At 38.4% G+C, this 17,642-nt stretch overlaps 1 protein-coding gene across 1 annotated transcript in view; it reads right to left on the bottom strand.

Annotated features, from left to right (window-relative positions):
• The window catches only part of LOC147677799 (ATP-binding cassette sub-family C member 12-like), a 2,578,840-nt gene that overhangs the window by 927,103 nt on the left and 1,634,095 nt on the right, over positions 1-17,642 (bottom strand). The window lies entirely within an intron of this gene.

The following is a 17,642-nucleotide window of genomic DNA, read 5'->3' as shown; positions in this document are numbered from 1 at the left end:
CAACATCTTCAGACTGAAACTGTATAATTTCTTGCTTAGACTCTTTTCATGTGAAATATCCTCCCACATTTCCTTCAATTCTGTCTTTTCTTTTTTGGTGATGTAAGATGTCACATATCGAGCCACAGCAATAGAGTTGTCAGCAACGAACTGAATATCCATGTTAGCATTCCACATGGACAAAATCACTGGGTTGTAATCATTGATGTACTTAGATTCTTCATTTCTTTTCAAATTGTATGTATTTTTGGGAGATTTCCTCGTCACAGTATGTCGTAGAGATGACATCAAATTATTTACTCTTCCCTTAGAAATCACTGGTCAAGGAAATGCAAAACGACATTTCGTGTAGTACTTTTCCTTGTTTTTAAATTTTCGACGACAGTACTTTCCACAACGATGAGATTGAAAACGTAAAACTTTTTGCCTTAAATTGTTTTCTTCAGTAGATTTTGGAACAGCACATGTTGAATACTCTTCAATGAAACTCATCACTGTTTCATCTGAATCTGATCCAAATTTGGGTGCATCTTTAATCCACAACAACATATGTATATGAGGAGCACCTCTCGCTTGATATTCCTTCCTCCAAAAGAAATCCAAAACCTCTCCAAGGGGAGGATTTTTTTTGTTGGTAATAAAAGACATCATAGCTTCAAATCTATGATTAAAATATCTGCAAACATTCACTGGATCTAAAGAACACAGTTCTCCTGGTGTTTTCAATTCTATATTTGGTATGTTTTCATTTGCCTCTCGTAGAAATTGAAGTAAATCGTCCCATGCATACTCAGCACAGCTAAGAGTGAGGAACCATGTAGGAGTTCCTAAGTTTCTTAGCACACATTTCAATTCTCCATGACGACGAAACCAATACTCGTTGGTTCCACGTTGACATGCCATGAGATTGATTAGCTGAGATTCCAAAATACTGTCTTGCAGATTAACTTTCTCCATAAAGTCCCTTGCACAAACATTCTGCAAATGAGGTCCACTTTTTATTATATGATTAACTGCATAAGAAAGCCCAGACAAATCACTTTCAAATAGTAGATGAAATAAATATGGAATGCATTGACGAAACCTTGGATCTTCTGCATATAATCTTAGAGTCCGGTATTCAGCTGCAGGAATTTGAACTGGTCGATCATCATATCGTCCACCACAACCTGTTGGAAATAATTGTGGAAAACAACGAGCTTCCAAACTTTCTTCCCATACACTAATGGGACTTCCTTTTGCTGCTTTCATTTGAAACAAGTCAATTGCATTTCCCATTACTTCTTTGGAATGCAAAGGATGGACAGTATAATGTTCATATATTTCTTCAGTTCTAGACACATCAACTTTTTCAATTTGACCAACTGAAGAATCACTATCTTCTTCTATAGCTTGACCTCTGCTCCAACACTTACATCTTTGTAGTACTCATTGTTTTTGACCAAATACAACGTTGCCTTCTTGACTTTTTTAACATCCACTAAATCTTGCCAAATTTTCTTACTCTTTGTTGGAACCCCATTAACTAGAATAACTAAAGGATCGTCTTCTACTCTTTCTACACCAATTGTATCAATATTTTTCTTTACATCTAGCGGCAAATAAACAACTCTTCCCTTTAATCCTCTCAGTAAATCTGATGGAGGCAATTTCCCTGTCTTAGGCTCCATGCGTACAATAGCCTGAAAAGGATGGACACATTGAATCAAAATAGATTCATAAGTATTTAGATCCATCAATTCAGAAGGAATATCTATCAACTGAAGATTATTATAAACTGCTCTAGCAGGCATTCTATTTTCATTTAATTTTTTCAAACAATAATTACAAATACGCTGATCCAAACTCAAATCAAAAGAATTCTCCACCAACAAATAACTTACAAAATCCTCCCATTGACTATTATTTTCCAATTCACTTTTTGCATATAAATCAACTAACCTGGTCTGAATTTTATAATGAGTCCGTCGACAACACACACAAGTTAAATTAGGCCTCTCACTTGATTTCACCTTAAACTTGATAATTTCCTCATCAAACTTTTCAATACTTGAAATTTGTCCATTATCTTCTGCATTACCATCCATTACTATATCCATTTCTACACTGTCCTCTTTGTTCCCAAAATAACAAAACTCAATTTCTTCACAAATAGTCTTCACATCTACTTCAGATCTATGCAAAAGAGCACTGTTTAATTGTTTAAGCTTAAGTGCTGGACTTTTTGCATAACACAACCTTCTCACTAATTTCCTCACCTTATTATGATGCACTACTCACATCCTAAAATGATGAAAAACACTCTGACATACTTTTCTAGAAAGCCAAGCCAGTGAATTCCCATGCAAACCTGTGTTTTCTCTCACTCTGCAAGAATCTAACTCTTGCAAGATCTTCCTTTTTTGTTTTAGACTTTTCTTACTATATGTACGTAAGAAATTTTGAAGCAAATCAATTGAATCCTGTCGCACACTACAAATACTACTGCACTTCCATGTGTACACTGGACCCTTAGTACGTCTCCCTAAAACTTCATCAGCTAACACCTCTTCTGCATCTCTAGACACAAGTTTCTCTTTTTTCATCACACAACCATCTTTCACCTCATAAGCTCGACCACTGGTGTCAACTGCATGCACCAAATCATTTTCTTGAAAGTAACTCTCCTCATGAAAAAATGGCTCAGAACTTGAACAATGCATCCATTCTCCAGAAAATACTTCACAAAAATTAGTCCGATTAATAATTCTTTTCCATCTACTATTCGATTTGAAAACATCAATTGCCTTATTAAGTATCCTAATTCTATTGATTACTAAAATAAATATTTTTTTCTTAATTTCAAAAGCCTGATCAACAATCTTCTCTACACTTTTCTTTTTCTTGTAAAAAGCAGCTCTCTGTTTACCTTCCTTTTCATTTTTTAGCAACTTTAAAACTACCCTATTGCGAAACTTTTCAATACTTGAAATTTGTCCATTATCTTCTGCATTACCATCCATTACTATATCCATTTCTACACTGTCCTCTTTGTTCCCAAAATAACAAAACTCAATTTCTTCACAAATAGTCTTCACATCCACTTCAGATCCATGCAAAAGAGCACTATTTAACTGTTTAAGCTTAAGTGCAGGACTTTTTGCATAATACAACTTCCTCACTAATTTCCTTACGTTATTATGATGCACTGCTAACATCCTAAAATGATGAAAAACACTCCGACAAACTTTTCTAGAAAGACAAGCTAGTGAATGCCCTTGCAAACCTGTGCTTTCTCTCACTCTGCAAGGATCTAACTCTTGCAGGATCTTCATTTTTTGTTTGAGACTTTTTTTACTATATGTACGTAAGAAATTTCGAAGCAAATCGATTGATTCCTGTCGCACACTACAAATACTACTGCATTTCCATGTGTACACTGGACCCTTAGTACGTCTCCCTAAAACTTCATCAGCTAACACCTCTTCTGCATCTCTAGATACAAGTTTCTCTTTTTCCATCACACAACTATCTTTCACCTCATATGCACGACCACTGGTGTCAACTGCATGCACCAAATCATTTTCCTGAAAGTAACTCTCCTCATTGAAAAAAGGCTCAGAACTTGAACTATGCATCCATTCACCAGAAAATACTTCACAAAAATTACTCCGATTAATAATTCTTTTCCATCTACTGTTCGATTTGAAAACATCAATTGCCTTATTAAGTATCCTAATTCTATTGATTATTAAAATAAATAATTTTTTCTTAACTTCAAAAGCCTGATCAACAATCTTTTCTACACTTTTCTTTTTCTTATAAAAAGCAGCTTTTAGTTTACTTTTCTTATCATTTTTTAGCAAATTTAAAACTACCCTATTGCGAAACATTCGCCTACGAATGTCCCTAAAAACATTTACCCTTCTATTGCTATCCATTCTCTTCTCTCCTGCTCCAATGGAAACATTTTTTGTGGGCTTCTCTTTCCTTTTTAGATTTGTTGACTTTTTCTGTATATTCACATTAGCAATATCATTTTTTTTTCTACGACATATGTTGCGAAGAAAAGACTTAATTGGCTTACCAGAAGCTTTTCTGGTGTTTTTTGAAGTACTTGTTGAAGAGGATTCCATAAACTCTGTTGTTGATGTTCTCCTTTTCCGTATGTTATTTTTGATATTTCTTTGCTTTGAAGGCATTTTTGCTTCCTTTTCAGAAGTTGATTTGAATCTTTTGCTCTGTTAAAAGAACACATGAAAGACCACTATTAGCAAACAACAAAGTAATGTTAAAAAACAAACAATATATACAATAAATTGCAACATATTTAAGTTTATACAATAGCAACTCATGGCTTTATTTATAAAGGCCTTGCGCCACCAGTGCGTCACTTTTTACCCATGTTTAAAGTAATGCACCAGCTGCACATGGCAATCATAAATAAGGGCCAAATGCAAATACCAATCATTTGCACCCACAAATCGATTTTTGAATAACATGTAAGAAACACTGCGCAGAACCTAAGTACAACCACTCAATATCATCAAACAAAGTCAGGGTCTGATTTATAAAGGCCTTGCGCCACCAGTGCGTCACTTATTACCCATGTTTAAAGTCATGCATCAGCTGCACATGGCATTCATAAATAAGGGCCAAATGCAAATACCAATCAATTGCACCCAAAAATCGATTTTTGAATAACATGTAAGAAACACTGCGCAGAACCTAAGTACAACCACTCAATATCATCAAACAAAGTCAGGGCCTTATTTATGAAAGCCTTGCGCCACCAGTGCGTCACTTATTACCCATGTTTAAAGTCATGCATCAGCTGCACATGGCAATCATAAATAAGGGCCAAATACATATACCAATCAATTGCACCCAAAAATCGATTTTTCAATAACATGTAAGAAACACTGCGCAGAACCTATGTACAACCACTCAATATTATCAAACAAAGTCAGAGTCTCATTTATAAAGGCCTTGCGCCACCAGTGCATCACTTATTACCCATGTTTAAAGTGATGCATCAGCTGCACATGGCATTCATAACTAAGGGCCAAATGCAAATACCAATCAATTACACCCAAAAATCGATTTTTGAATAACATGTAAGAAACACTGCGCAGAACCTATGTACAACCACTCAATATCATCAAACAAAGTCAGGGCCTTATTTATGAAAGCCTTGCGCCACCAGTGCGTCACTTATTACCCATGTTTAAAGTCATGCATCTGCTGCACATGGCAATCATAAATAAGGGCCAAATACATATACCAATCAATTGCATCCAAAAATCGATTTTTGAATAACATGTAAGAAACACTGCGCAGAACCTAAGTACAACCACTCAATATCATCAAACAAAGTCAGGATCTCATTTATAAAGGCCTTGCGCCACCAGTGCATCACTTATTACCCATGTTTAAAGTGATGCATCAGCTGCACATGGCATTCATAAATAAGGGCCAAATGCAAATACCAATCAATTGCACCCAAAAATCGATTTTTGAATAACATGTAAGAAACACTGCACAGAACCTATGTACAACCACTCAATATCATCAAACAAAGTCAGGGCCTTATTTATGAAAGCCTTGCGCCACCAGTGCGTCACTTATTACCCATGTTTAAAGTCATGCATCAGCTGCACAAGGCAATCATAAATAAGGGCCAAATACATATACCAATCAATTGCACCCAAAAATCGATTTTTGAATAACATGTAAGAAACACTGCGCAGAACCTAAGTACAACCACTCAATATCATCAAACAAAGTCAGGGTCTAATTTATAAAGGCCTTGCGCCACCAGTGCATCACTTATTACCCATGTTTAAAGTGATACATCAGCTGCACATGGCATTCATAAATAAGGGCCAAATGCAAATACCAATCAATTGCACCCAAAAATCGATTTTTGAATAACATGTAAGAAACACTGCGCAGAACCTAAGTACAACCACTCAATATCATCAAACAAAGTCAGGGTCTGATTTATAAAGGCCTTGCGCCACCAGTGCATCACTTATTACCCATGTTTAAAGTGATTCATCAGCTGCACATGGCATTCATAAATAAGGGCCAAATGCAAATACCAATCAATTGCACCCAAAAATCGATTTTTGAATAACATGTAAGAAACACTGCGCAGAACCTAAGTACAACCACTCAATATCATCAAACAAAGTCAGGGCCTTATTTATGAAAGCCTTGCGCCACCAGTGCGTCACTTATTACCCATGTTTAAAGTCATGCATCAGCTGCACAAGGCAATCATAAAAAAGGGCCAAATGAAAATACCAATCAATTGCACCCAAAAATCGATTTTTGAATAACATGTAAGAAACACTGCGCAGAACCTAAGTACAACCACTCAATATCATCAAACAAAGTCAGGGTCTAATTTATAAAGGCCTTGCGCCACCAGTGCATCACTTATTACCCATGTTTAAAGTGATGCATCAGCTGCACATGGCATTCATAAATAAGGGCCAAATGCAAATACCAATCAATTGCACCCAAAAAATCGATTTTTGAATAACATGTAAGAAACACTGCGCAGAACCTATGTACAACCACTCAATATCATAAAACAAAGTCAGAGCCTTATTTATGAAAGCCTTGCGCCACCACTCCATCACTTATTACCCATGTTTAAAGTGATGCATCAACTGCACATGGCAATCATAAAAAAGGCCAAATAAAAATACCATTCATTTGCACCCAAAATCGATTTTTGAATAACATGTAAGAAACACTGCGCAGGACTTATATACTAACATACAATTTCACTTCTAAAACATAACTATCTGCTTCCAAATATTCTCCATAGAGCAAATAAGTCTCTATCTAAATTAAATGAATCATTACTTACCTTTACAAATGCTTTTGGAGATTGAGAACAGTGTCAGACACACACACCAATTTTTCTTTAGCAGAGCAAAAGGTGTGCTCTCAATACACTGAAACCAAGACTGGCATAGAAAATCTCTATCTTTGTACACATATGCCTTAATTCAACCAATCAAAAGTCTTCCCTCACTATTTTCAAACCAACACCCATCCCCCTCTCAGACCTTTCTATCTGTTACCATAGCAACTCCCTCCTAACTGAACTCTAAGGTTCAAAAGTTTATCTTACAATGTTGCAAATTAACTCAGCAAGGATGTTTGACCTCTCAATTCAGCAGCCTATACAGGGTATTTTTGCTTTTGGTGACTTTTTTTAAACCATTCAAATTGCTTCTTTCACACAACATAACCATGCACCCTAACTTTCAGATTTCTACTATCTGAATCCACCAATCATTGCTTGTGATTCAAGAGCAGAGAAACTCCACAATTATTTTTTTGTAAACTCCTACTGTTCCAACTGCCATTTCATTCCAGAACTTCATCTGACTGGACCAGAACCTTCTCACATCATGTACTCTGTTTGGATTATTGGACATAGCTACATCCACTGGGCTCAAAGGTATGCAGCTAGCAGAAAGTTTCATAACCTTGATTTATCAAATGTGGAAATCAAGTGGATTGGCCACAGAGGATTAAAATGTCACCAATTGATACCATTGGTGAAAACCTTTTTGCATCTGCCAGAACCTGACCTTATAATTGTGCACTGTGGTGGAAACGATCTAGGCACATTGACTGGGGTAGGTCTGGAAATGCTTTTAAAGGACACCTTTCATCAATTGATGATACTTTTTCCCCACACTGCCTTGGTATATTCCAATATATGCCAAAGACAGAAATGGAACTGGTCCAACCAATTTTGTCCACAATTTGAGAAAGCACGGAAACATGTGAATAAATCTGTTTCTGCTTACATGAGAGACTATGGAATGGGTTCAATATACAATAATAACTTGCGTTACAATATGCAAGACATCTACAGAGGAGATGGAGTGCACTTCTCAGATGAGGGGAATAGAATATTCCTCCTGAATTTAAGAATGTGTATTGGAACCTACTTGTAGGTACCTAAATCAACCACAGAACCCAAAAGCTCTTTTCAGAGCTACCCTACCTCTGATCATTCAAAGCGTTTATTTTTTTCTAACTTTTTTCACTATTTTTCACCAAAGTACGCTTTCGGGTACGCTTAAAGGTGCGCGCACCAGGCGCTACCCCCGTGGAAAATTAAAGAATTATTTTTTTTTTTTTTACGTTTATGAGCCTCCTAAGCCCCCCTCAGAAAACCTAGAGGGTCAAGAAGTCTCTACAGTGCCCCCTTCTACCCATACCGAACATTGTTTACCCTCCATCTTGTGTCTCGATTGTACCGAAACACAAAATGGAGGACTCCCGTAACGCTGCCAGTGCGCGTAAAGGAGCGCGCACCGCTAAGCGCTCGATAAAAAAAGGTGGGAAAGCAATTTACAAAAAAACCACTGGAGACATTTTCATCAAATATAGAATAGGCCCTACTACATAGCAGTCCCTACCATTTGCCCAAATTTGGTGAAATTCCATTGAGACATTTAGGCTACAGGCCTGTCTAAATATCCTGAGGTAAATTACATGACAAAAACACACTTGTAATGTTAGAATTTACAACCAATTAAAAAGTATCTTTCATTTTCTACGATTATTTCCTGACGTTTGATTGGTTAAGTACAAGAATATATATAAAAGAAGAGAGGGAAACACAGCCATTTTGACTACTGCTTCCATAAGTACACTTGAAAACAAATTTCACTGACAACTTCAACTGATTTCTCTAAGGTAGCTTCTAATTATGGAAGTATATTGTACACTTTAAGTTTATTTCTGAAAAAATATTCTGTTAGTGATATGCTATCCCTCTTTAATAGTTAGAGATAGAGATAGACTTCTCTGTAATAGTTATGGATTGAGTTAGGCTTCTCTGGTATACAGTACCCTAACTCTACTAATATAGTTAATTTGTATGCAATTTTCAGAAAGAAAATGGAAGGAGAAAATCAGGCAAATGATACTTCTATCAAAGTAAAGGTGGAAAAACCAGAAGATCAAAAAAAAGAAGTTGATTTCATGGATGACTCTTTGGATGAACAGTTTATAGAATGTTTGGAAGAAATGGAATCATGTATATATAATTATGAGGAAATTCCGGACAATATTATGTTAGAAATTTTATTAAATTATGAAAAAGAATCAGAGGAATAAACTTATCTTTAATAATTTCAAATTGTTTCAGACAATATTCTTTTTTATATGTAATTCATAAAGTATTACCAAAAATGTTTAAAATATAAAGTGAGACTTATAGTATACTGTTCAACTATTTTTCTGTTACATAGTAAGTTTACTCATAGTTACTACCTTTCTCCCACTATATTATCTCATATGAATATTTTACACCTCATTTTCATAAGTGAGCAGGATAGACTACTCATGATCCCCTAGAAATTCTCAGGGAGTGCTTAAAAGATCTGTTTCTCCTTTCCAGACAGACTATGTTATGAATTCCATATACCACAAAAAATACAATAACAACATGCAAGATGTCTACAAAGAAGATGGTGAACATTAAATTTAAGTCTCTTCATTAGTACCTACATGTAGGTACTTACATAAAATAAAAAAATTTAAAAAAAACAATTAATAAACATACAATGTTTTAAAGTGATTATTTTTCCATAGTACCCTCCTCGATACGCTCCCCCGTGCGCGCACCAGGCGCTTCCCCCGCGAAAATCGAAAAAAAAAAAAAAAAAAGGGGTGAGACCCCGCGGGGTATATATATATATATTGCATTGCTTGCATGTAGGGTGGTGGGAGGAGCATGTCCTCAGGCATCTCCCTGAATTCGCCAATAATATCGTCCATTACTGGAGATTTATTGACGACATCTGCATGATTTGGAGAGGGGATGAGAAGTCTGCCACTGATTTTGTCAACAACATCAATGTTAACAATCTGAATCTTTCTTTTACTAGCCAAATTAGTAAAACGAATATTCAGTTTTTGGATGTGGACATTTACATCCTGCATAACACCTTAGCCACCAGACTCCATCGAAAAAATACGGCAGGCAATTCTATTCCGCACGCGTCTAGCGCGCACCCCAAACACCTCATAAAAAGTATCCCGTATGGGGAGTTTATAAGGATGCGCAGAATTTGTAGCCTTGATTCTGACCTGAATATCTGCCAGGATGAGGCTATTCAAAGATTTGTAAAACGTGGTTATACCATGGATAATCTTCTTATGGCTAGGGAAAAGGCTAACAGAGTCAGTATTGATGTTGTGAGAGAAGATGGTTCGGAGTTTGTCAATGGAAATGTAGAGAAGGCCCCTAAACATGACATCAACACGGTCAGTTTAATTACCACCTTCAACACTGAAGAGAGAAAAATCAGGGGCATCCTGAAGAAGCATTGGCCTATTCTTCACACTGACATCAGTCTATCTCCTCTACTGCCCTCTGAACCCTCCATCATATTCAGGAGAGGACCCTCAATGAGAGACTATTTGGTAAGAACCAGCCCAGAAGTGAGCAGTAGCATAGTTAGAATTTCTAACAAAAAGGGTTTTCACAAATGCATTTCATGCAGAGCGTGCAAGTTCGGGGTAAACACGGAGGAATTTCAATCCCCTTTTTATCCCTTGCCCACACCCATTAAAGAGCTGTATACATGCCGTACAGATTACGCTGTATATGTTTTGGAGTGTAAATGCAAACTTAAATATGTGGGAAGCACCAAGTTACAGGTGTTTAACCGCATTTTGCAACATCTTAGGGCAATAGTGAACTCCGACTCCAACTATCCTGTTGCCCGGCATTTTGAACTTGTACACGCTAAGAATTTGAACCATCTAACCTACTTTGTTATTGACTCCGTCCCTAAAAACATCCGGGGAGGGGATCGTGAAAAGACTTTGCGACAATTAGAGAGCAAGTACATTGTCCTCTTAAATACCCGAATACCCAATGGGCTTAACAGGGGGGAAGATTTACAAGTTTTTCTGTAAATTCATCTTTGAATCAACCCCTCTTGCTCTTTTCTTGATTGCAATAATTACTGTCAATAATTTTTATTCTCCCGCTGTAATTTGTGGAATCCGTTCTTTAATTGTTGACCCAATGTTCAGTAGAACTGTATAAATTACAATAAGCTTTGCTTAACTTATCTGATTAATTTACTTTTGGTCTAGGCATTTAAACTTTATTTAGTCACTATGGCTATAGTGAACTTTGAGCATCAGCAGTTATGCCTATTTGTTTTTAACTGTGAAGGGTATCTTTACACTAACGCAGGTACATGGGGTTCATGACATCACTGTGTCATGACTGATTGCTTTCATAGCATATATGTACTTTCTGCGAAACCTTTATGCACTATGAGCACTTGAGCACTTTTTCTTTGATAACATGAATGGAGGTCGTGTATAAAGTTTTTTGGACATGTTTGGATAAAATTGTGCATTTATGTGTTGACGGTCATAATATATGAAATCAGTCTATTTCTCATTTGGAATTTATGTATATATCTGTAAATACGATTATTAATTAATGCACTAGCACTTTATTCTATTTTCATGATAATGTAATGTCCATTTGAGTATTCGTTTTTTGCACATATGCACACAACGAAAGTATTTTTTCTATGTCCTTGACCCCCTTAACTTACTGTTATCATTTCTACCTCTATGTTTGACACAGTATTTAAAGACCCCCATTGGTAATTTGAGGCCATGTGATCAAGGCCGTTTTGTGACGGCCGAAACGCGTCATGCCGATGGCGAGGAAAAATAAAGCCACATCTTAAATCTAATTTTGGAGTTTTGGTGATCTGTTCCATGGTGGTGCGAGGAGACGCATTGCAGGACCCTTTGTTTTGATATATATATATACATATATATATATATATATATATATATATATACATAATATATATCCTACGTGCTGGCGGTCGCCAGTAGGTAGTTATAGTTAGGACCTAGTTACCATAGGAAAATGGCAACATTCTATTTGAAAGAACTTTGGCGCCGATTGACGAATCTTCCTGAAATTCTCAAAACTAATTCTTTGTTGAGATCAGCTCCTATGTTGAAAGTTTGGGGGTGATTTGTCAAGGGGGGCTGAGAAAAAAGGGGGGTCCCAAAACGTGTTTTTCCATGTTAATTTCCATATAAAACTTTAGACAAGGCTATAGGTTGAACGGGTGAATGGAAGTACCCCAGATTTGGCAGGGAGAAGGGTATTGGTCTAGAAAGCATGCTTATGTTTATTTGGTGTAAATTCGTTCAGTAGTTTTTGAGAAATATCAAAATGTACAGATATCGATATTTGGAAATTCTGCCATCCGATTGGCTGATGTTTTACGAGCACAAGCTTGTTGCTGATTGGCTGTGAGCGGTGTGAGCAGTTGCAACTAGGAAGTGCTGGCCGCCATTTTGTGATTCAGTTGAAGCGAGTAACGTAAAAAAGGGGTCAAAAAGGGGGAAAAAATTGGGAAATAGGAGGGTAAGAGCACTGTAACCTCTGTGGGGTGTTTAGGGTGTACTATAGAGGGGGTACCAAGCAAAGTATTTACCCCTACTGGTGTGTAAGTGGTGGGCTACCGAAATTAAGTGAGGTATTGCTTAGAGTCTGATGCGGGTAAGGTGAGTTGGTGTAGGACTCGGGGATTAAAGTGTGAGCCCAAATTGTGTGTCTTATGCTGTGAAGTCATGTGCCCTGGCCACTGCACTACAGTTGTGGAAGTAGTGTCTGGATGTGTTTATATAACTACTAGGACGAACTACTGACCCTTCTGCTCTGAAAGTCCTGGGGTACTGAATATATGTGAGGTATTGTCTAGAGTCTCATGCTGATATGTCTTTTACTCAGTGGGTAGAGGCCTCCTTGGACCTCACTCGTCCTAAGACTGAATTGTCTCATAGAAGTGGGGAGAATAAGAAAGCCTGGTACACGCCCGACCTGAAACTATTGAAGTTAGCATGTAAACAAAAGGAAAGAGGGTGGAGAAAACACTACTCTGAAACTGATAAGGCTAATTACAAACTTGCCTTGAAAAAGTATAAAAAGGAGATTAAAATCATCCAATCCAAATATTTTCAGACAAAAAATAGCACAGCCGCCAACTCCCCGAGAGAAATGTTTAAAATCTTTAAATCCTTGATCACCCCTCCTTCCCCCACTGAAGACCCAGGACTCGCTCAGGTGCGTTGTGAGGAACTGGCAAAATTCTTTTTCACTAAAGTGGCTATCATATATTCATCCTTCCAAAATACTCCTATTGAATTTCCCTCTCCATCCTACATGGCTCTGACCCATCTGAAGGAATTTGATCCGATAGACCTTCTTACCACTCAGCGTCTTCTAAGAAATTTAAAATCAGGCTCCCAGAATGATCCTGCACCCCCTACCATATTAAATCTTGTATCAGACACTGTGTCCCCAGTTATTCAGGAGGTGATCAATGCCTCTCTGGCCTCAGGCCTGGTTCCGTCTACCTGGAAACAGGCTAAAGTTAAGGCCCTGCTGAACAAACCCAACCTTAACCCTGAAGACTAGGCAAATTATCGTCCCATCTCTCTTTTGCCCACTATCAGTAAACTCACGGGGAAATATGTCAATTCTCTTTTGGCTACTTTTCTGGAGGATAACAATTCCTTTCATGCCACTCAGACAGGGTTTAGGAGAAACCAGGGCACTGAAACAGCTCTCATTGCAGTGGTTGAGGAAGCAAGGAAGATCATAGACAATGGTAACCATGCGGCCATACTACTATTAGACCTGAGCGCGGCCTTCGACACCGTGAACCACTCCATCCTGCTTCACAGGCTTGAGGAAGTTGGTGTCTCGGGCCGCGCACTACAGTGGTTGCATTCCTTCCTGTCTGATAGGACCTTTGTGGTCTTTGAAAACGAAGCTTCCTCCCCCCAAATGTGTCTTAACTGCTGTGTTCCCCAGGGTTCGTCCCTCAGCCCCACCTTATTTAATATCTATATGAGGCCTTTGGCTGAGGTGGTGCTTCCCTGGGGAGTACAACTTGTCAAATACGCAGACGACACACAATTGATTATCTCATTAACCACGCATGATGCCCCCTTTGAGAACCTCTCCATTTGCCTCAATAAAGTTCGGGAATGGATGGATGAATCCTTCCTAAAACTTAATGGGGCAAAAACTGAGGTGATGATGTTGGGATACAAGGGACCCACCACAGTGGAGGAATGCTGGCCGGACAGCCTGGGCCAACCACCCAAGCCCAAGACCCAAATCAAGAGCCTTGGGGTGTGGATGGACCCAGCTCTGAACTTCTCAGTACAGGCTCGGAAGGTAGCTGCCACATGCTATGCACTCATGAGGCTTCTGAGGAAAATTATCATTCTCCTCCCATTCAAAGCCAGAAGGATCCTAGTTCAGGCGCTGATCTTATCACGCCTAGATTATTCTAATGCATTATATCTAGGTGCCCCTCAAGGGACACTCAAGATACTTCAGACTGCGCAGAATTGCGCTGCTCGTATGTTGTTGAACGTCCCACGGAGAATATCGGCCAAACCCGCACTCCGCCAGCTGCACTGGCTTCCAGTGCAACAGAGGATCAAATTTAAAGCTCTGGTCACGGTCCATAAAGTAGTTCATAAAACAGCACCCACACTGATGCAATCATTATTCTGCCCGTACGTCCCTGGTCGGGAATTAAGATCCTCTAATAAAAATCTCTTAACAATCCCTAAAATAAGGAGAGTCCGTATGGGTGGTCGACGCTTCTCCCTACAGGCCTCAAAACTTTGGAACAATCTTCCACCCTACATCAGAATGGAAAGCAACCATCTTAGTTTCAGGAAGATGCTGAAAACTCTGCTGTTCGTCTAGCCTTGGTTGAATGAACGTTGTCTAAAGCGCTGGGATGACTTCGGGTAGCCATGCGCGATATAAATACGTAATCATTAATTCATGCTGCTAAGCTGAGCTACTGCCGGAGTCGGTGATTAAAGCATAAGCCCAAACTGTGTGTCATATGCTGTGAAGTCATGTGCTCTGGCCGCTGTGCCACCTCTGTACAAGCATGTAGTTATAGCTACTTGGATGAACTTTTGTTTAGAACATTGTAGCTTGTGTATGGTGCTTAGGTGGTGTTGTATAGGGAGTGCAAAGGTAAATCAATATGGTATTTGTAAAGCACAAACTACTCACCCCTATGTGTGAGTAGAGCTGGGGATCAAAGCAAGAAGTCTATGCTGCAAAGTGAGATGGTCTGGCCGCATCACCACAGCTGTGTGGAGAATACATTTTGGTGAGGGTGCGATAGTTGGCGTTATATGGCCCTAAAATAGCGTGCCTAAGTTGTAAGTTATAGGGTGGCTCTAAAAAGAGCCCTTGTGTTCATTAGTTGGAGCTACATATAAGTGTGGATGCACAGCTACAAGTTATTCAGGAAAACTCGGTTTCCCTGATCTGTGAAGTGTACTCCATCACTTCTATAGATATCCGCCACATCAAAACGTATGTTGTTGTTGTTGTATATGGACCCCATTTTGTAGTCTCTGCGGTATGCAGAGATATCTTTGTTGACTTTTATCCGAGATTTTTTATTCTGAGGACAAAATTGTTTGGACCATTTCCAGTTGTGTCTTTGGCATATATTGGAATATACAAATCCAGTTTGAGGCAAAAGTAACATCATTTGTCCAAAGGTGTCCTTCATAAGCATTTCCAAACCTACCCCAGTCAATGTGCCTAGGTAGTTTCCACCACTGCACAATCATGTGGTCAGGGTGTTGGAGATGCAAACAGGTTTTAACCAAAGGCAACAATTGGTGCCACTTCGATCCTCTCTGTCCAAACAATTTAATGTCCACATTTTGTAGACCTAGGTCTAAGTCAATACGTCTCTGTTCTGCATACCTCTTGCACCAGAAAACATTGCTATGTCCTATGATCCACACTAGCGTTTTTAAGGTATGGTTGGAAGGTATGGAAAGATGTCTGTAGCTCATGTATTTCCTTCGTAGAATAAAAGATATGTTTAAAGATGGGGAACTAATTTCTTTTTACATACAAAACGGTACCTGATTGCGAGATTAAAAGCATTGTTTTAAGTAGGGTGCACATTCATTTTGTGGAAAAGTATCTTTGTGATTGGTTAAGAAAAAGAGGTTTGCACATGGAGTACATATTATAGCATAACATTTGCTCAACTCAACCACACCTGCTACTTGCATTTGGAAGGTACTGTTCAAACTTAAAACAATTGTGAACTTTTAACCTGTATGTGCCGTTAAATGTTCGAGAAAATGTTGCAAAAAAATATCGTTAGGTTTAAAATAAATCATGAACTTTTAACCTCCACGGGTTGTAGAATGTTTTATAAAGTGTGTTGATAAAATATGTTGCATTTCTGACTTCGATGTGTACTTAATATTAAAAAAACAATGTATATGGAAAAGTAGAAAGACGGTAATAGAGAGAAGTTTTGAAAGCTAGAAGAATCAAGGAACTATTGTAAATTGTTCTTGATTATCTACTGGCAGTCGCCAGTAGGTAGTTATCACTGTTAACGGTCTGAAAGTGCAGTATTGCTCAAGGTGGCATGGTGGTGATATGATATGGTGCTACACTCGGGTATGAAACCGAGAGTCTAAACAGTGAGGTAATTGCTGTAAAGTGATGTGGTCTAGTGTTTGTAGCATACGTGTGCAAGTAGTGTTAGTAGGCGTTTATACCATACAGGGAGTGGGAAGCGAACTACTGACTGCTACTATGTGTTGATAGTATACCAGAAGCGGGAAGGGAAGTAGTTAGGCCTACCGGTGTGAAGACTTGGGGATAAAACTGAGCTGATTGCTGTAAAGTGATGGGCTCTGAATGCTGTAGGATACTAGCTGCTGTAGTATAAGTGTGTAAGTAGTGTTAGTATGTGTTTATAGTATATAGGGTCTGGGAAGCGAACTACTGTTCCATACTGGTGTAGGATTAAACCGTGAGCCTAAATTGTGAGCTCATTGCTGTAAAGTGATGTGCTCTGGGCGCTGTAGCATACCTGTGGAAGAAGTGTTAGTTTACATTTATACAATATAGGGAATGGGAAGCGAAAGACTTACCCCTACCGGTCTCAAGACTCGTGGATGAAGCCATGAGCTCATTGCTGTAAAGTCATGTGTTTTGTGTAGTATTCCATTGTAAGTCATAGTAGAATGTTAGTATGTAATTCCACTAGAATCTAAGGGGCATATTATCAAGGAACAGTGTTAAAATTATCACCGCTTTAGCTGCAGGAAACTGCAGCTAAAACGGTGATAATGGGCTTGATAATATACCGTAGAGAATTCCAATAGAAGCCCAAGTTAACACCAGAACATGGGCTTCAATTGGAATTCTCTACGGCATATTATCAAGCCCATTATCTCAGTTTTAGCTGCAGTTTCTTGCTGCTATAGCGGCGATAATTTTAACGCTGTTCCTTCATAATATGGACCTCAGTATCTAATGTTAGAATGTAGAGCTATCATGAGGGGAACCTTGCGGAGTTTGTACACAGTGCTGGATTAGACGGTTGCTTTGCTGTCTGCTCCTGTTGGTGGTTGTTTCAGGTGTCTTGTATTCTTGAAATAAATCTACTAATTGGATCCACTGCTGTCTGCCTCTTCACTACATAAATTTAGCGACGAGCATGAGAAGGCAAAAAGAAGGCACCACTCAACAATATTTC

The sequence above is a fragment of the Lissotriton vulgaris genome, chromosome 12 (genome assembly GCF_964263255.1).
Source record: "Lissotriton vulgaris chromosome 12, aLisVul1.2, whole genome shotgun sequence".
NCBI lineage: Eukaryota > Metazoa > Chordata > Amphibia > Caudata > Salamandridae > Lissotriton > Lissotriton vulgaris.
This window is presented reverse-complemented; position numbering and strand designations above follow the sequence as displayed.